We start from the raw sequence: 19,753 nt of genomic DNA on the forward strand, positions 1-19,753 counted from the left end.
TCCCTACAACAGGAAAAAAATATTTGCAAATCATATATCTAACCAAGAACATGAATTCAGAATACAGAAAGCACTCTTTCTTAAAATAAAAGAAAAAAGTTATTTATTTAACAGAGTTACAGACAGTAAGAGGGAGAGACAGAGAGAGAGAGGTTTTCTACCCACTGGTTTACTCCCCAAATGGCAGCAACAGCTAATGCTGGGCCGATCCGAAGCCAGGATCCAGAAGCTTCTTCCGGATCTCCCACACATCTTCTGCTGCTCTCTCGGGCGTATTAGCAGGGAGCTGGACTGGAAGTGGAGCAGCTGGGAATCGAACCAGCACCCATATGGGATGCTGGCACTATAGGCAGAGGCTTAACCTGCTGAGCCACAGTGCCGGCCCCATGGGCCATCTTCCACTGCTTTTCCAGGCCATAGCAGAGAGCTGGATCAGAAGAGGAACAGCCAAGACTCGAACCAGCGCCCATATGGGATGCTGGTGGTGCCGTAGGACTCAAAGCCGCAGCGCCGGCCTCAAGAAAGCACTTTTATAACTTGACACTAAATAAATGAAACAACCCAGTTAATTTATAGTTAGGGATCCGAACAGAGGTTCTCTAAAGATATTCCCTTGGCCAATAACCACATGAAAAGATGCTCAGCATCATTAGTCATTAAGAAAATGCAAATCAAAACTACAACGAGATAGGAGCTCACACCCACTGGGATGACTCCAATCTAAAAGACAGACAGTAACAAGTATTAGCAGGGAAGTAAAAGAATGAAAACCCGATACACCGCTGAGAGGAGTGTGAAACAGCGCAGCCACTTTGGGAGACAGTCGGGCTGTCCCTCAAGAAGAAAACGCGGTTACCACGCGATGCAGCAAACCCCCTCTGGTGTCCAGGTATCATCAGAGAGAAATGAGGATGTATGTTCCCCCCAAAACCGTGAACACGAATGTGTACACACACGAGTGTGTACACAGTGTCTTTATTAGTGATAGCCAGAAGGTGTGAAGGACCCAAATGTCCATCAGCGGAGTAATGGGTAAAATAATAAATGTGGTATATCCAGACAGCTATAAACAGAAATAAAGTATTACAACACGAATGAGTCTTGAAATCATTATGCTAAGTTTAAAAAAAAAAAAAAAAGACCACACATTGTCTGATTAGATTTATAGGAAACGCTCAGGATAAGCAAATTTACAGCTCTAACAATCCCTGCACATCTGTAGCTCCAAAGCCCTCTAACCTGCTATGGCATACGGCAACGGCAACTCTCACCTCTCCTGCCTCAGCCATTCACTTATTCAGGCATTCAGTCATTCATTTGAAATGCGACAGAGAGAGACACGGGGAGGCTGGAACTCCATCCGGGTCTCCCACAAGCATGGCTGGGGCCCACCTGCTTGAGCCACACCTGCTACCTGCCCAGGCAGCATTAGGAGACAGCTGGATCAGAAGTGGCCCAGCTGGGACTTGAACCAGCACCCCCCGTATGGGATGATGGTGGCTTCTTAACATGCCGCCCCACAATGTCAGCCCCCTGCCGCTGCTTTTCCACATTCTATTCCATCAGTTTCAAAAACACACAGGTATGCCATGATTTCTCCCATCCTTAAAACAAACAAAACCTTTCCCTCCCCTTCCCTTTGTTCTTGAGTTACCCCACTCACAAAGTCTAGTTTATCTCCTTGCAGTCTCCTTGCAGACTCACTGAAAGCAGAACTTGTCCTTCCTCGCACCCAGACAGTCCACCAGGAAATCTCATTGGCTCTGCCTTCCAACAGATCTGGAGCTCAGCCCATTCTCTCACCTGCCCAGCCACCACGTTGGCTCAGAACCACGGTCTCTCCCTAGGCCGCTCCAGCCCTGCTGGCCCCTCAGCATGGCGACAGTCGAGCCAGGCTCCTTGCAAAATGTAAACTTCATGGCCCATCCCTGTTCCAAGACCTACAGAAGCTCCCCATCCCATTTGGAGCAAAGTCATATTCCTTACCCTGTCCAGCCAGGTCCAAATCTCTGCCGTCCCCTCCAGCCCCCTCGCCCTGGGACCCCCTGCTCCTCTACAGTTTCTCAGTCCCGTCTGAAGCCCCCTCCCTCACCTGGAGACATCTTTGTCTACACCCGATTTCACCACCTTGGCACTCAGCCCTGGAGGCTGCCCAGTCGCTGGTGTGAGGTTGCCCTGGCCTGCGGGGTGCTTGGTTGTGGCTCTAGTTTCTGCCCACTGGATGTCAGGAGTGCCCCTCTGGTCACGACTAGCCAAGCCGTCTGCAGACGTGGCCAAATTCCCCTGGGGGCACAATGGCCCACAGTGAGACCCACTGGCCTCCGCCATCTTGTACCCCACCAATCTCAAGTCCCAACTCTCAGTGAGGCCCACCAGACCACCTGCGTATCTTTCTGTTCTATTTCAAAACACCCAAGGCTGGGGCCCGGCTGAAAAAAAAAGGAGGGGGAGTTGACTTTGCTCAAAGGCTCGGAGGCTGTAAGTCCAAGGCCAGACAGCCCCATGGCTCAGGCCTCTGGCAAGGACCCTCCTGGCCACACCACAGCACGACACGGACAGCATCATGGCAGGTGCACCTGCACGAGGCTACAGCAGCCAGAACAGCTCTGGGGAAAGGCTCACTCCTTTCATCACAACTCAGGCTTGCAGGAACCAATCAGAGGACTGCATTCATAGCTTCCGAGGGCAGCACCCCCAAGGACCTAACCACCTAAGCCGCCTTCTTAAAGGTCCAGCCACTGCCAACACAGCCACACCGAGGACCAAGCTCCCAGCAGGTGAAACTCTGGGTGGGGTACTTGTTCACACCACTATGCAAACTGTAGCAAAACCTACTTTGTGGCTGGCGCCGTGGCTCAACAGGCTAATCCTCCACTTTGCGGCGCCAGCACACCGGGTTCTAGTCCCGGTTGGGGCGCCGGATTCTATCCCGGTTGCCCCTCTTCCAGGCCAGCTCTCTGCTATGGCCCGGGAAGGCAGTGGAGGATGGCCCAAGTGCTTGGGCCCTGCACCCGAATGGGAGACCAGGAGAAGCACCTGGCTCCTGGCTTCGGATCAGCGCGATGCGCCGGCCGCGGCAGCCATTGGAGGGTGAACCAACGGCAAAAAGGAAGACCTTTCTCTCTGTCTCTCTCTCTCTCTCAATATCCACTCTGCCTGTCAAAAAAAAAAAAAAAAAAAAAAAAAAAAAACCTACTTTGTTTCTCAACCCAACTCCTTCCCATCCTCCTTACTCTTAGTTTATCAAAGTAACTTCCAATGCACCAACACCACATAATATACCGATTAAGTACATCCAGTGCTCATCGTCGGCTCCCCCTGCTCGCACAAGAACTCCACACAGCTGGCATCCTTGGCAGCTTTGTGTCCGTGTCTAGGAGGGTACCTGGCCCACAGCTCATCCTCCACAAATCCCTGTCAAGTGCAAGGATCAGACTGGAATATTCACCATGGTACAACACACCAACCACAGTAAAGAAGCCCATTTATCTGCAAATTCATCCTACATTTACCTACAAATGAAGAAACCCCAAAATGAAGCCCTATTGGCTAGTATTGGGAGTTTGACCTCTTATTTCTAAATACCAAAAAGAACAAAAGTATGAACTCAGTCACACAAGAGTCACGATGCCAGGAGACTTGCCCTCCAAGACAGTAAAAACACGTTCATAAGCTACAGTAACTAAAATACCGGGGCTGGAGCTAGCGCAGACCAGACCAGAACCGTCCAGAAGGGGCCAGAGTAAATTCAAGACTTAAACAAATCGTACAGCTTTTAAAAATCCCTAAGCTAAGACTGAATGTTCAATAAATGATGCTGGAACAACTGCTGGCCACTTTGCACCTGCATAGTACTTAGAAATACGGAGGCAGTAATAGACGCCCAGGGAATAGCTCAGAGACCCCGGGCGGCTGCATCCAGGGAGTGGGGCTGGGAGAGGAGGGGAGGGGTGGGCACAGGACTGCTGAGTTTGCTCTTTTATTTATTATTTATGCCTTTTTAACTATATACATATATTCCTTTGATAAAAAGAAAAGTTACGCAAAAAAAAAAAAAAAAGCAATAATCATGGCCCTCTTTAACCTATCAGATTGACAAAGATTTGACAAAGTGGAGCTCCCCCGTGCTGGTGTGATTAGAAGGAAAAATAGGCAGGCTCACGCACCGCTGGGCCCTCCTGGAAGGTGATTTGTCGAGAAGTATTAAAAGTCTTAAAACCGTGCAAATCCTTGGAGGCGATACTTCTAGGAATTGGTATACAGCAAGAATGCTCACTTCCCCATTCAAATCGAAAACCAAAAATGAAAACCACCAAAACGTCCAATGGGGACCTGGTTATATAAATTATGATAAATTCAGGCGAAGCAACGCCGTGCAGGTGTCAAGAGCAGCACGGAAATAGATCCATAACCGGGGAGAGGCGTTCGTGATGTAGCAAGTGATTAAACAGGTTAGGTGCAGTAGGTGGAAAGATGATTGGTTTTCATAAAACGAGTGTGACTTATGGGCTTCTGTATAGAAAGCGGCATCCACGTAAGAGACCCCCACCCCCCGGGACAAGGTACAGAGGCCCAGATCCCTCCAGAAGGGGGCACCAGGAGGGAGGGCGTTATTTGCTTCTTCGTGTTCTCAGCAGGTGCTTCTCCTGTCGACTTCCAAGAGTGTGAAGGTGAGGGCAGAAATGCCGAGGTCTTTGGCAGGCCCCTCTGCTCCCCCTGGTCCATACAGCCCCAGGGGGAGTTTTGCACACTGCGGGGGTTGGGTTTGCCAGGATCCAGGGGCACTCAGGGCCCAGCCAGTGGCCAACAGCCCCACAGTCCCGACAGCGAGAGCTTCCAGCCCTCTCCTGGCAGATGGGGATGCTCCAGGCCAGAGGCAGCAGCCGCTCAGCACCGAGCCCAGCAGCTCTGCAGCCGTGCAGGGTTCCTTTCCTGGGCTCTGGGTCCACCTTCCCTGGGGAAGGAGCCGCCTTGCCGGGAGAATTCTGCACTCCGCATTCCTCAAGCCCAGAAGCCCAGCTCAATGCACGGATGCACACTGTTTGGTCAGCACAGGGTCAGGGTTTTAAATGCACCTGCTGCTGATCAGTGAAATACCTGGCTGCCTGCACCAACCTCCCCACACCCACCGCCCTGGCTCTGGGTACCTCAGACCACGCCACCTGCCCTGCCGCCTCTTCCCCCACTGTTTTCCACCCCAGGCTACGGCACCTCCCTGATGCTCCTTGTCCCCACTCTCCCAGGTCCCCCACACACCTCATTGCCCCCAGCCCTTTCCTTTGCAGAAAACCCCTCGGAGTTTGCCCCCACTCAGAGCTGCGGCAGCTCAGATGGGAGGGAGGGGGTTGGCCCTGGGTCCTGCTGCTGCTGGCCCATCCCTGCTCAGGGAGACCTGGACTGAGACCAAGTACCCGGTCAGCGCCTCCCCTGCCATCTCCGGGCTCTAAAAGTGGACCTGGAGCAGCAAGGACAGGTCTGATCCTCAGGGACTCTGATCCTGGCTGGAGAGCCTGGGCTGAGTGCCCTGGAAACAGAGGTGGAGGTGGCGACAGGTGGATGGGGGAGGGCTTCTGGGACAGCCTCCAGGGAGGAAGCGAGAGGGCAAGCGTGGGCATAGGGAGAAGCCAACCTCTGTACCTCACACCTGAGGCCTTGCAGGCCCCAAGTTCAGGCACAGAGTCAGGCCCTGGTACCCCCTCACATCAGCCGGCCACCGGGTACAGGAAGGGGTATGACCCTAGGCAAGGAGCTCCCTGAAGCTAAGAGCAATTCTCATTGAGAGCATGGAGGCGCAGGGGTGAAGGTGGGGGGGGGGGTCCCAGGGGCAGCCCCCATGGGCCTTGACCTAAAGGGGGTCTTGGGCAGCGCAGGCCAGCGTCCACCACCAGGGGTTGGTAGGGAGGCCTCCTGGGGGGAACAGTGGCTGGAAGGACGAGGGAGGCACCCCCTTAGGCCAGCCAGGCCATGCAGGAAGGGCCAGGGATGCAAGAGGGGGAGTGCATTGACAATTGGGTCCCATTCCCAGCATTTATTTGCAACAGAACATTAATTCTCAGTGTCATTAGAGTCCATTTCCATTTTGTAATAACATAAAAAGTTAAGAGTCTAATTTATTCATACAAATCTTGTTAGCATCCAATTTCCACATAATGTAACATATTCCTTAAAAAGCTGACAAAGCAGAAGAAATTAAAAACATCAAAAAAAAAAAGAAAAAAGAAAAGAAAGAAAGACATCCATGGGCTTTCACTACCACAAAGCCAAAAAGGTAAGGAGGGGGAGACCAGGCGGCTCCAGCAGGAACTGGAAGCTTGGGACAAGAACCGAGAGCCTGAGGCAGGATGAGCCCGGCTCCCATCCCAGGGCCATCTTAAGGAGCCGCACGGCTCCTGTGACAGCTCGGACTGCCCACCCCAATGCGGACGGGCTCTGTCTGCCAGGTCCTGCCTTGGACCCTGCTGATGGCTCCCAGCGCACTCTCCCTGGGCCAATCCACCCTGGAAAGCCTGTAACTCCTGTTAATTACACGTCTGGGGTGTTTGCATTAGATAGCTGTCACCCTGTAATTTACCCGCACACCAGCTTTAATTGTACATTAATCTTCCTACACGCCACTCCCCTGCTAGAATCTGTTAACAGCAGCAGTTTGGACCATTTTGTTTATTCCTCCACCAAAAATAGCTGATGGATGTGATTGCACCTTGTCTCCCCGCCTCCTTCCTCTCCAGGACTACCTGCTGTGTGTGGGGCCGGGGAGAGAGAGAGGCGCCTATCACCTGCCAGCCACCTTGTAACACAATATTTGACTGTTTCGGGGCTGACACCAATTTGAGACAAAAGGTCAATGGCAACAAGCTATCTTCCCGTCACCTGCCAGGTGCTCCCGGGATTTCAGCACCTGCCTGAAGGAGCCAGGCAGCGCCCACCTGGGCAGTTCTCAGCAGAGGAAGGAGGGCCAAGCTTGATCCTAAGAAATCCACCAGCTTGGAGGTTCCAAGGTCACTTGGAGAACCAGGAAGGAGAACTATAAATTACAAAGCCTGGACAGCTGCCAGGGCCCCAGGAAGCTACATTTAGCATACCATTCTCCCAGCAGCAGGAGGACGTCTAACTCCCTTTCCCACGGAATTTGAATGGAATTCGTTACAAGAACATCGTGATTGAAATATCACCAATTGGTTTTGCATGACAACTCAGCACTAGACTGCGATTACCACGGGTAGCCGGTGTGTGTGTCTGTGTGTGTGCGCGCGCGCACACGTGCAGGGAGGGAGTGGCTGTCTGTGTCTCCAGCTGGCCGAGTTGGCCACCAGTGAGGGAGCCCCATATAATATTTATGAAATCCAGATGAAGCCCTACGCTGGCAATGAGCTGATATCATAACACAGATTTCAAAAACGCCCTGACATTTGCCCAAGATCAAATTTGCCTTTGCGAAAACCCATGAGGCTTTGTGCCGCCAGCGGGCTGCCCACGCCCTGCCCGGCCCCCACCTGCAACCTTCCTCATGGAAGCCCAGCTAATGAACCTGGCGGGGAGGGGAGGTGGCCGGGGACGGCAGGGGTAGAGGGAGTGGAATGACACCGCTCAAGGCCACCTCTCCTTTGTGGAAAGTATTAACGGGGCTTTTCCATGGGGAGAGCCAGGAATCGTGACCATTTTGATTGTTAAATGGTTGCCGACGTGCAAACCAAACCTCAGGTGATGTCCTTATGCCGGCAGTGTTTGCGTGGAGCAAGAGCTGCAACCACGGTCCAATCCGGCACTCGGTAGCCCAGGAAACAAAACAGAAACCAAGAAACGGAGGGCCCGGGGCTCTCGTTCCCCGCGCGGACTTGATTTCCCTTGGAAATGACGTCCCAGGAGGAAGGGGCCCCTGGCTCCCTCCCGGAGGAGAGAGAGGCTGTGCTTGCAGGCCCTGTGCCTTCCCAAGGCCTGGCTCACAAGTTATTCAGTGGACACAGGAGACCTGCACCTGCGAAGTGTAATTTTACGGCATCTTCTACCTCTGACCCTAGTTTCTGGAGACTCCCCGCCGACCCAGGACCCTGAGCCTTGGGGCATGAAAGACTGCAAGGAATCTGGGCCCCCCGGAGTGTTCACAAGTCAAAGGCCAGGAGGATCAGGTACCTCTTATAGACTCTCCCTGGTGCACATCCTGAGCGAGGTGGGACACTTGCGTCTTTACGAGTGGTCCGCCCATAAACCTTGCACAGTAGCTCCGGTTTGGCAGTCAATTGGCGCGGGCTCAGGTCTGCTGCATCAAATTAGCATCGACCCGGAAAACGTTACTGAACGATTCCTCAAATCTGCCAAGGCTCCCAATCAATTTTGCAAAACGCGTCAAGGGTTTCTTTTTTTTTTTTTAAACTTTGATAAACCTCTCATATTAGTTATCACAGAAGAGCATAAACCTCTCTAATCTGTCTTCCCACCAAAAAAAAAAAAAAAAAAAAAAAAAAAAAAAGGTGTTGTTTTTCACCAACTGCTTTTAGCTCTCCCGTCTTCGCACACCCGCCCACACATTGCATAAACAAAGTGTGTGTCCTGGGCTCATTTGTTGTCCTAGTTTAAAGTGACTGGTGTTTGGCTCGGGCTGTCCGTGCCCTGTGGACCCAAAGCTTGGCGATGGTTTCTACCAGCATCAGGATAAAGTGCTCACCCCAGCCCTTGAGACACGCAGTTCCAAGGCTGCCTCCTTCAGGAAGTCCTCCAAAGCTCTCCAGGGAACCCAGACCATTGTTTTATGCACTTGGGTGCCAGGGTCACCCAGACCACGATCTGCTGGGGGCTCAGTGAATGTCCTACCCCATGGACTTCACAACTGACCCTTAGGGTGCAGCTCACGCCAACTAGTCCACGAAGTGCTGTCCACCATCCCACCCCACCTGCCATCTTTGGCGGCCAGCCCAGGCCTCCCTCCTCCGTGGAGCACACACACATATCCCAGCCAGAGTCCTTGTCCTCCTTCCTAACCTGGAAGCTGGAGCTGCAGCACCGCTTCTGGGGTGAGCAGGGCTGCAGTTTCATACCCCACCCCCGCTGTCTTTGGGGAGTGGGAAGTCACCTAGGGGTACAGGGTACCAGCACAGGTCTCCCCCCAGTCCAAGATTCCGTCTTCCATTCAGAACCTTCACCATGGCCGCTCAATGTCCTTACAAAGCCTGTTTGAGCCCGCTGGGCTGGGAGAAAACGGGGAGGCCCACGGCAGCCCTGCACCTCCCCCCCCCCCCCGGCCCTTCATCCCCCGGGGATTTTCATGAGCCCCTCTGTGTGCCAGGACTGATCTAGGCACCAAGGCAAGGCAGTGAGGTGACCCTCAGGGCAACTGGGGTGCATGGCACTGGTGACAGGAAAATGCAACCAGCCCCAGGGAGGCTACAGGAGGGAGGGTCCTCAGGCGACTCTGGCGTGGGCTGGGTCCAGCATCTGCCTCTCGGACCAGCTTCCCAGGTGATCCCGGGCAGAGAAACATCCACCCCCTCCATGCCCGCCTTCCAGCCTGGCAGATTCAAAGTGACCCAGCAGAAAGAATCGAAAGCACCTGGAAAACACGGAAGAGTCCCACACTCTGAGGGTGAAAGCGGATTTTCAAATTTGTTAATAATGTTTTTAGGTTCAAAGTATTGTTGGGGGGAAAAATAAATGGTGTTAGTCTTCTGGGAAATAAAACGGAAAGCACGGGGTGACACCGCTACACACTCACTGAAGGGCTAAAACGAGAAAGACCAACAGCAGCAGGTGTTGGAAAGGACTGGGACGATAACAACTCTCCCACTGGACTGGCGAGGAGAGGGGTAAACCAGCACCACCACTGGGGAGGACCGGTCACGGTTCCTACAGAGGATGCACACCGGGGCCGGTGCTGTGGCACAGGCGGCGATGCCAGCATCTCAGACCAGAGCGTGGCTTGAATCCTGGCTACTCCACTTCTGATCCAGCTCCCTGCTAACAAGCCTGGCAAGGCTCCCTGCCATCCATCTAGGAGACCAGAATGAAGTTCCTGGCTCCTGGCTTCAGCCTGGACCAGCCCCAGCCATTTTGGCCATTCGGGGAGTGAACCAGTGGATGGAAGATCTCTCTTTCTCTCTCACTCTACCTTTCAAATAAATGAATACATGTTTTAAAACAGAAAAAAAGGCCAGAATTGTAGCATAGCAAGTAAAGCTGACACCTGTGATGCTAGCGTCCCATATGAGTGCTGGTTTGTGTCCTGGCTGCTCCACTTCCTATCTGGGCAAAGGCCCAAGTGCTTGGGTCCCTGCCACCTGCATTCAAGACTGGGATGAAGCTCCTGGCTCCTGGCTTCAGCCTGGCTCAGCCCCGGCCATTGCAGCCACTTAGGGGAGTGAACCAGTGGATGGAAGATCTCTCTCTCTCTCTCTCTCTCTCTCTCTCTCTAACTCTTTCAAATGAATAAATAAATCTTAAAAAAAAAAAAAAAAAAAGCACAGCCTGTGATCCAGCAATTCTTTCCTAAGGGAATCTGAAATGGTACATATGCTGATGCCACAAACTCAGGACATGTAGATGCCAATCAACAGGAGAACGGATTCAACAGGGTATATCCACCCAGTGGAAGTCTATAGACTAACAAGGATGAACCACAAGTTAGGGCTTGAACCAGGGCAGTCTGGCTCCAGGTGTGGCTCAGGCGCAACCCACAGGGAAGAGGGAGGGGTGGAGGTGGTTGCCATGGTTGCCCATTGACACTTTCATTCATGGAAGAGGGAATCTGAGAAGAGTTAAATAATAGGCATAGATTGCACTTTCACAGGGATGAATGGTCATGAAATTAAATTTGCAGATGAGCCCAAACCTCACGAGGCCCAAAATCAAAGCAAGAAACAGCAAGATGGACCCAACCAGTAGAAACACAATTCACCACGCACACCAAGGCTGTCATCAGCCCTGAAAGACTCTGGTGAGAGAAAGGCGTGTGAGTGGCAGCAGGGAGGGTGGTGTGATGAAGGCCACAGGGGGCCTCTGCACCCAGCACAACAGTGGGGGAGGGGATGCCCAGGTGAGACCATGCTGCCACAGCACTCCCAGCCCCTAACCAGTGCCTGCAAAAGGGACTTGGGAGGCTGGGGGAACAGTAGGAGAAGCCCCAACCGAACTCAGACGACTAGGGGAGGGGTGGGTTAGATGATTCCGGGAAGACAGAACACTGATGGCACTGTGGCGTAGCTGGCAAAGCCACTGCCTGCAGCACCTAAGGGAGATGGTTTGAGTCCCGGCTGCTCCACTTCCGATCCAGCTCCCTGCTAATGGCCTGGGAGAGCAGTGGAAGATAGAAGTCTCTGGGCCCCTGCATCCATGTAGGAGACCTGGAAGAAGCTCCTGGCTCCTGGCTTTGGCCTGGCCATTGAAGCCATCCAGAGAGTGAACCAGTGGATGAAAGACCTCCCTCTCCTTCTCTGTAACTATTTCAAACAAATAAATCTTTTTTTAAAAGAAGACAGATGGAGACTGGCACTGTGGCATAGCAGGTAAAGCTGCCTCCTACAGTGCCGGCATCTCATATGGTCGCCGGTTCGAGACCCGGCTGCTCTACTTCTGATCCAGCTTTCTGCTATGGCCTGGGAAAGCAGTAGAAGATGGCCCAAGTCCTTGGGCCCTTGTACCCATGTGGGAGATCCAGAAGAGGATCCTGGTTCCTGGCTTCAGATCGGTGCAGCTCTAGCCATTGCAGCCAATTGGGGAGTGAACCAGTGGATGGAAGACCTCTCTCTCTCTCTCTCTGTGCCTCTCCTTCTCTCTGTGTGTAACTCTGATTTTCAAATAAACAAATCTTAAAAAAAAAAAAAAGGAAGAAGAAAGAGGAGGAGGAAGAGGTAGAGAAGGAGGAGGAGGAGGTGGAGACAGAACCACACAGGAAAAGGTAAAGGTTCCAGAAGGAACCTACAACACTGGCCTCAGCACACCAGAGGCTGGTTGCATCACCCACTGTTTCAGCCAGTGTAGACTGACTGCCTGCACCACACTCTGGCTCTGCCAGTGTAGACACACGGGTAGATTAGCTCACTGCCTGCCAGTCAGCCGTCAGAGAGTAGCTTCTCTATGCCAAACTCCTCGTGGCCAACAGAGAGAGAGAGCAGCTTCTACATCAGCCACGTGAACTTGCTAGTGTCTGCTGGGCTCCCCCAGGGCCAGGCCTGAGGCTCTGCAGGTGCGCAGTGTTAGCTGCGCCCGGACTCGTGCCTTCAGGCATTGCCCTCGCGTGGCACAGGAAGCACAGCCCCTCCCTGTGTCCCCTGGCTAGGAGGTTTGTGCAGACATGAGTCAGTCCCCAGCAGAGACAGCCCCGTAGGGGGAGATGACTTGACTGCCAAGTGCAAGTGCATCTGTCCCCGGGCTGGCGACTGCTGCCAGAGGGCTCTCCTGTGTCACCTTCCCAGAGAGGACATCGGGGCCTGCCCAGTGGTCCCCAGTGGCGAGGGCAGCAGTCAGAACAGAAGAGAGGCCAAACCGGAAAGCCAGTCTGCCTTGGCCACACCCTCAGGGGCCTCAGGCAGCGGCACACAGAGGCCTGGGGCATCGAGAAGTACAAGTGAACCTCCCAGCATCCTCTCCCTGCCTCGCACCCCTCCCATCCCCGAGCTGGGCCCAGCCAGGGAGGAGCTGGCTCGGGCCCAGACAGAGTGAGGACAAGGTGACAGCGACCTGGGCTGTTGCCTGCAGCTCAGCAGCCACTGGGCTCGGGGCCGGCTGCCAGCAGCATGGGCACAACGGGAAGTGCGGTGACTCATAGACCTGCTCCCCCTCCCCAGCTCTGGAAGACAGCCCGGCCCGGCCCGGTGGGGGAGGCCAGGGCAGCCACAGGAAGCACACAGACATCAGGGGGCATGGGGAGTCTGAGCCTTGGGCAGGGCCGACAGAGAGGGAGAGAGAGAGAGAGAGAGAGAGAGAGGGAGAGGGAGCAGGTACAGACGGGCTCCTAGCAGGAGGAAGAGCAGAGAAGGCTGAGAATGAGAGAAAGGCACAGAGTAGGAGTCTCTTCTGGGGCAGCTGCCAGTCAGCCATCAACGCACATCAAGCGGCTGGCAGGTGCATGGTGTTCTTCATGGACTTTCTTGAAGATCCCTCAAATGCACGAATTTCAAAAAATTCTTGCTCCAAAATAAAGTCATCTTTTCCCTCTACTTCCCGCTAACTTTAAAGTTAGCCTTTAGTGAACGACCTACAAAGGGATCAGGAAGCCAAGGCAGTGACGCACAGGCTGAGGCCACCACTGGCCAGGAGACATGCGGGTGATCAACGCCGGAGGATGGTGGGCATCAGGAACACAGCAAGTGGTCCTCACAGCAAGAGTAGGCTGGTCTGAGCGAGGCTGACCCAGCTGGGAAGGAGACATGGAAGGAAACAGGGCCATGGTTCTGAGCATCCATCCAGTAGCTGGTCCCTGCCACAGAGCCCTGGACAGGAAATGTCACCTCCTGAGTGCCTGCTACATCCCAGGGCTGGGCAGGGACTCCACGGACAGAAAGGCAGCGGGGGCCCAGCACACAGCTGGAAGGAGTATGTAGCGGGCAGGTGCAGAGGCACAGCCCCACAGCCAGCTGCCCGATCACAAAGGCCTGGGAAGAGAGAAACCACCCACAGTGGATAGGAGCTTGGGACTCTGGGAGAGGGGTGAGGTGGGGGGCTGCCACAGAGAACCCACAGTTCCTGCCAGTGTTGCACAGAGTTCCCCTCCCCCTCCTCTCCTCCCCTCCCGCACCAGTCACTATGGGATTCGCGTGCTTCCTCCCACTCCCCTCAAGGACCTGGATCATCTTTCTCCAGGATTCCTGCAGCCCCCACTCTGCAGCTAATAGGACAAAGTCCTTGAAGGACCCAGGTGGCCAGGGTGCCACCTGCCTGTCCGGCCACATCTCACCCCCTCCAATGACATTCCACAGCTCCTGGACAGTGCTACACGCTCCTCACGCACTCCCCAGGTGGGGGACCCCTGCACTCACTCTCCCAGTCCCAGCCCCCTTTCCAGGCCACCTGCTCAGAGGAGCCCCCCTAGTCCCTATATTGTAGGTGTTCCCTTTATCCTTTTACGATAGCCTAGAATCACACACACATTGGTGTTATTTGCATCAATGTCTTAAGCACAGAATGAATCGGTGAGTGATGAACTAATGATGGTGAAGTCCCTCTCTGGCAATGACAAACCCCACAAGGCAGGGACCACCTGTACTCTTGCTCAGGGCCTGGCATGGTGATGGACACCTAATACGTGCTCAACAAACATCTACTGGTGGCACAAAGAAGCCACAACAGGGCTGGCACTGGGAGTGTGGCACGGAGCATCACCTGGCTCCCCGTTCCACTGCTGAGGATTCCATTTTTATTCCAGTAAACATCACTCCCCAAAGCCGGCTCTGGCTGTGGCATGGCGAGGCGAGGGCCAGCACCAGGAAGCATGCATTTCCCAGAAGCACGTGGTCTTCCAGGTGGGCAGTGGGAAGGTGAGACCCAGGCCTCCAACTAGGGAGGGCAGCTGTGTCTGCGGCCCCCAGCCCCAGGCTGCACACAGACACCCTCTGACTTCCCCAAAGGTGGCGTTGGAGCTGGGCTAGGGCTCAGAGATGCTTCTCAGTGTCAGTCCCTAGGATGCAGGCTGCCCTGTCTCTCAGTGGCCCAGGCTGCGTTTCGGAATTTCTAACAGGTCCAGCAGGTGCACGACAAAGCGCCAGATCAGAAATGACAGGCAGTTTTGGACAGGGTGAAAGTCACAACTTTTCTCCACGGCCAATTTGTAAGCCTCATCTTCTTCCACGGTGATTTACCCACTGAAGGGTCACACACATCCCTCAGCGGATAAGGAATGAGACCACGTCTCCCGCTGCCAGTGCCACTGGCGCTGAAGCAGCCGTCACCAGGTGGCCTGAGCCCGTGGGTTTCCTCTGCCTCTGGGCAGCCGTTCCCCGGGAGGGAGGGAACACAGCTGGCAGCGCCTCCAAAACAGGACCAAAGCAGCCTCTTGTCACCGCACTGTCACCCTGCAGGCTGCCCGCCCCCAGCCGATGTCCCGAAGCTCCAGGACACTGAGGATGCAATGAAGAGGGAACTTAAACTCTCATGGAAAGGGAATGAAAATGCAAGCTTATTTAGGAGCAAAAACCAAATAAACCGTTCAGTGCATGCATAGCTTTGTCACGGTTTGCCTTTGACATGAACTTTATTACGCTCCCTCTCGCACCCAGACATCACCTTCAACTTTTCATTTACTGTATATTTTTGCTGTCCCATGGCAGAACCACACTGATCCTTGGGCCTGCACGATCTCCATCTCCTGTTATAGAACTCCCTACCTTCTGGTCAGTGGCGAGCTGATCACTTGTTCCACGCAGTGTATCCTGACTCTAACTGGGGACACCCTAAATCTCCACTCACTTTTCTGCCAACAGCCCCTCCTCCATCCCACATTTCTACAAAGTGGCTGCCATGCACGGGTAAGGTAGGGAGGTGGGTCTCAGACTCCAGGCAGGGCAGGAGGTAGGAGCGGAGGAGGGTAGCTGGGGACCTCAGATAGGACCACAATTCCCCACCTGCGCCCACCAGCACTGCAGTGCCCACCGACGGTTCCTCCCACCAGGGGCTTCAACCAACAACGACAAAAGCCCAAAGCGTCCGCCTTCCTCCGCTTCCAGCCCTGAGACCACAAACAGCAGATCAGGAGGCCGCTGGCACAAATTCAGAGTGAGGGGCAGGGCAGCAGCCTGCAGGATGTCTCCAGTCCTTTTAAAGGTACTGAAGGCAGATTCGGAGAGTAGCCTGCCAGGCACAATCAAGACGGTAGCTACCGGACTTTCCCGGACTTATTAGCTTACATAAACAGAGATCTGAATAAATGTTTCAAAAATGAAATTCCCTGGACACTCTGCAATCAGTAAATGTTCATTACGGAAACCTAGCAAATGTGCATGAAATGTCCCAAGTGATATTCTGGCTACAGGATGGGGAAGGCATCTCAAGCAGCAGGCTGAACGACCAGGCAGCCTTCTCCAGGCACTGCCCAGCAACCCTCTGCCCAGCCCAGCGGGTCAGACAAGCCCGCCAGCTCTCCCCTGCCAGCCAGGGCCGGGGGTGGGGGGGTGGCAGCAGAAGAGGTTGGTTTTGCCTGCTCAGGCAATTTACAAATGAGCACGTCCCCTCCCCACTGGCAGACTGATGTCTATAAATAATTAATCCTTGACCTTGCTTTAAGAAAGCCTTGACTTTTTAATTTGGGGTCTTTTTAAAAATCAATACCCCAGGAACATAATTCACTCGCGCAGAGTCTGATTGCAGAAAAATAAATAAATAACTTATGCTACGCGTGAGGCCCAGAGCAATAGGATGGAGGCGGAGACCAGGCTTTCTGGGTTCAAACGCGTATTGGACTATCCACCGGTCCTACTGAGGCGCTGTCTCTTCGGGGTCTGGGTCATTTCCCTGGCAAGTCTGCTGACTACTCTCCCATGGCTCCCAAGGGACCTCCCCATCCCACCCTACCCTGCCATAGACCGGGGGATGTCTTAATTAAAACAAGGTCTCCCACCAGAACCAGTGCCACACTCCCTCCTGTCTCTGGTCTGGAGCAAGGACAGAGAGCGGGCAGGACAGGCGTTGACAACGGGGAAATTTTAAAGAGTGTTCTTCTACTTCTGCCCCCAAAAGGTTGCTCTGTCCTAAGACTTAGGAATGCCGCACCCCCCCAACCCCCACCCCCACCCCGCGCGCGCGCAAAGGTCAAGGTGAACTCGAGTGAGAGTTAACTCAAGGAAAGGTGGCTGGAGGATGTAGCTTATGTTCTTCCAGGGAATGGGGAAGGGGCCAATGGGACCCCTTCCCCTTCCCCACCCCGATCCTCTCGCCGCATCTCTCCGCCTCTCCCACGTGCTGTGCGGCCCAGTCAGTCCACGCTGCCGAGCAGAGCAGGTAGAGGGGGCCGGGTGTGCCGGTTCCCCTTGTCACGGCCGATCGTGGCTCAGGGTCCGGCTTGGAGGCAGCCCAGGGGTGTGGGATGCGTTGTGACACCCGAAACGGCCCCTACTTCTCCGTGAGATCAGGCAGGGAGTGCCGGTGCCCACGGCCGAGGGCGCTGTGCCGCGGCTGCCCCAGCTCCCAGTCGGGGTCGCGGGGCCTGGAGACCAGTTACGCAGCGAAAGTTAGGCGCCGAGGGAGTCCCGCGCAGGAGGGAGCGAAGGGGTCACCTCCAGACCCCAGAGCCGACGCCAGCACTGCCAAAACCCACGCGTGCCCCTTCGCCTGGGCCCGCGGGCCTCGGGAGAGGCCGGAGCCGGTGTGCAGAAGCGGGCGGCCGCCGCCAGGGCTCGGCTCAGTCCCGCGGCGAAGCGGTGGACCCTTTCTCCGCCCACTCAAGCTGCGAGAGGCTTGGACTCCCGCACTCGTGGACACACGCACGCATACACATTCACACGGTCACTGACGCACACACGCTCGCCGGGAGCACACAACAGGCCGGTGCCCTGGAGAGTTGCGGGGCGGGGATGCGCGCGGCGGAGCGTGGGGCACCTCCCGCCGCTTGGTGCGACGCCGAGCCACCGCCAACTTCGCCCCTCGCCCCTGCCCGCCACTGCCCGTCCCCAGGATCAGCTCCGAGCGCACGAGAAAGCCCGGGCGCCCCGGGGCGCTCCTGCCCGGCCAGCTCGGCGCCCGACGCTGCCACCCCGCGCCCAGCACCCACAGCCTGGAAGAGGGGCCGGAGACCGCCGGAACCCGGAGAGCCTGAGGGGCGGCAGTTCGCAGCCGGGCGGCGGCGAGTGAAACCCGATGAGCAAAAGTCCAATTAAAGTTCCCGCTACTGGGATCGGTCCCCAAAGTACAGCCAGACTGGAGCCCCGCGCGCCCCACCTCCGCCCGCGGCTGCCAGCTGCTATCCGCGTGGGGCCGCCGCGGGATGGGCGCGCACTGCAGTCCCGCGCCTGCCGGGGACCCCACAGGGAGTCCCTCGAGGCCGGGAGCCTGCGTCGGGCGGGGACAGGGGTGGGGCGGAAGCGCAGCCACTCACCTGGCACAGCCGACGCTCTCGAAGCCGCGGGCGCCTCTAGTCCGGGCGCGGTTCTCCACCGCGAAGCCGCGGCTTGGGGCGCCGGGCGGCTGGAAGCAGCTCAGCCCCAGTTCGGAGCGGAACCCGGTGCTCCGGGTGGGCTCGCGGCGGGGGCCGGCGGCCGGGGCGCGCAGGAGAGGGCGACCAAGAGGGTGCGGCGGCGCGTTGCCTCTCGGCCCCCGGCCCAGATCGGTCCCCGCCTCCGCTGCCGCCGCCGCCGCCGCCGCCGCCGCCTGGTCCTCTCTCCTCCCGCAGCACCGCCGGTTCCGGATTGCGCGCCGGGAAAGCTCCCAGCGAAGTGCGAGCTAAGCCTCCGGCAAGGCTGGAAATAGCGCCGCGCCCGCCTGGCGCCCCGCCCCCGGCCCGGGCTCCGCCCCGCGGTGGTGGTGGCGGCGGCGGTGGCGATGGCCCGGCCGGGAGGGGATCACTCCCGGGATCGTTCGTGCCTCCCGGGAGCTCACGGGCACCGCGTCCAGGCGTGCTCGGAGGCTCCCGCGGCCCCGCTGGCCGCGCGCTCAGCAGAAGCCACCGCGGGGCGCGGTCCGGCAGCTGACCGGGTGGTCGTGGTGGGGATTGCGACAGGCTTCCGGGTCCTTGACGCTTGGCTGCAGACCACGGCCAGGGTGCTGCTGCTTCCTGGGCAGGTAGCACCCCATGCCCATTCTAAAGAGGACAAGGCGGCACGCTCGCGGGCCTCGCCCCGGAGCTGGGCAGGGGGCGTCCGCACAGGCCTCCACGCTACAGGCATGCGGAACCCAGGGAGATTCGAAGAAGGCCCTGAGCTAGCGTCTCGCGTGGAATTGGGTCAAGTTCTTGGGCAGCCTCAGCCCCGGGTGTCTGCACCGTCGGCATATTCCAGGGTCTCTGGATCTGTTGAAAGCGCCCTGGGACCCAAGCTCCCCCTGAGGGCTTCATCTTTGACGTCCCTGTTGTCACCGGCCTGAGAGTCAGCAGAGCAAGAGAGCAGGGCGGTAACCAGTGTGCTGCTGCAAGGCGCCAGGGCAGAGACCCTCCCCCTTCCCCCCTGCAAGGGGCTAGCACCAGCATGGTGGGAGGGGCAGGAAATGTAGGAGATTGCCAATCAGTCACCTCTCAGGCTTGGGGGTAGGGTGGCTAACCTGGACTTTTAAAGACCTGCAGAGAAGCCTTTAGTAAAATGGAGTGAGAGTGCTTGCCTTCCTTTTTCTGATTGTATCTGCTGGTTGGTTCGTCTGACTCCAAGCTGCCCCCAGAAGCAGAGAGAGAGAGAGAATGGGGCATGGGAGGGCCCTGGGAGCCCAAGGCCCAAGGTAGCCAGAGCAGGGCCCTGGCAGGAAGCAGAGCCCCTCCTGAGGACCTCCCTGGGAAGCCCAGAGCGTCCTGGGTGAGACGATAAACCAGCACTCCCCAGATCTCCCTGTCAGTCCTGCGTCAGCAAAGGAGGCCTCACCATTCCCATTTCACAGACAGGGAAACCGGTGCACACGCGGAGGAGCAGGGTGCGTGTATGTGGCTGGAATGGCCCGCCGCCACCTCAGCCCGGGGCAGAAATTACAAGAGTCAAATGCAGGGGTGAAGGACAGAGCAAACCAGAGCAGGAGGAGCAGACCTGGGCCCAAAGACAGGGGAGGGTGGCTGAGCCGGAAGCCACTTGCCCAGCCATTGGGGAGCGGGCTGAGCCTGGCCCTGAACCTGAACCTGAACCGCCCTTATCGCCGCTCCTCT

At 56.2% G+C, this 19,753-nt stretch overlaps 1 protein-coding gene across 2 annotated transcripts in view; it reads right to left on the reverse strand.

The window, feature by feature from the left end:
- The window catches only part of CHST8 (carbohydrate sulfotransferase 8), a 120,611-nt gene extending 102,337 nt beyond the window's left edge, over nucleotides 1-18,274 (reverse strand). The window contains exon 1 of one of the 2 annotated variants that reach the window (XM_062176677.1): nucleotides 18,011-18,274. The gene's annotated coding sequence lies outside the window, so the exon portion shown is untranslated. Of the gene's footprint in view, nucleotides 1-8,130; nucleotides 8,197-18,010 lie in introns of those variants that run through there. The other variant, XM_062176678.1, reaches the window with a different exon arrangement.
- Between the last annotated feature and the right edge of the window lie 1,479 nt (nucleotides 18,275-19,753).

This window comes from Lepus europaeus, chromosome 19 (assembly GCF_033115175.1).
Source record: "Lepus europaeus isolate LE1 chromosome 19, mLepTim1.pri, whole genome shotgun sequence".
Classification (NCBI taxonomy): domain Eukaryota; kingdom Metazoa; phylum Chordata; class Mammalia; order Lagomorpha; family Leporidae; genus Lepus; species Lepus europaeus.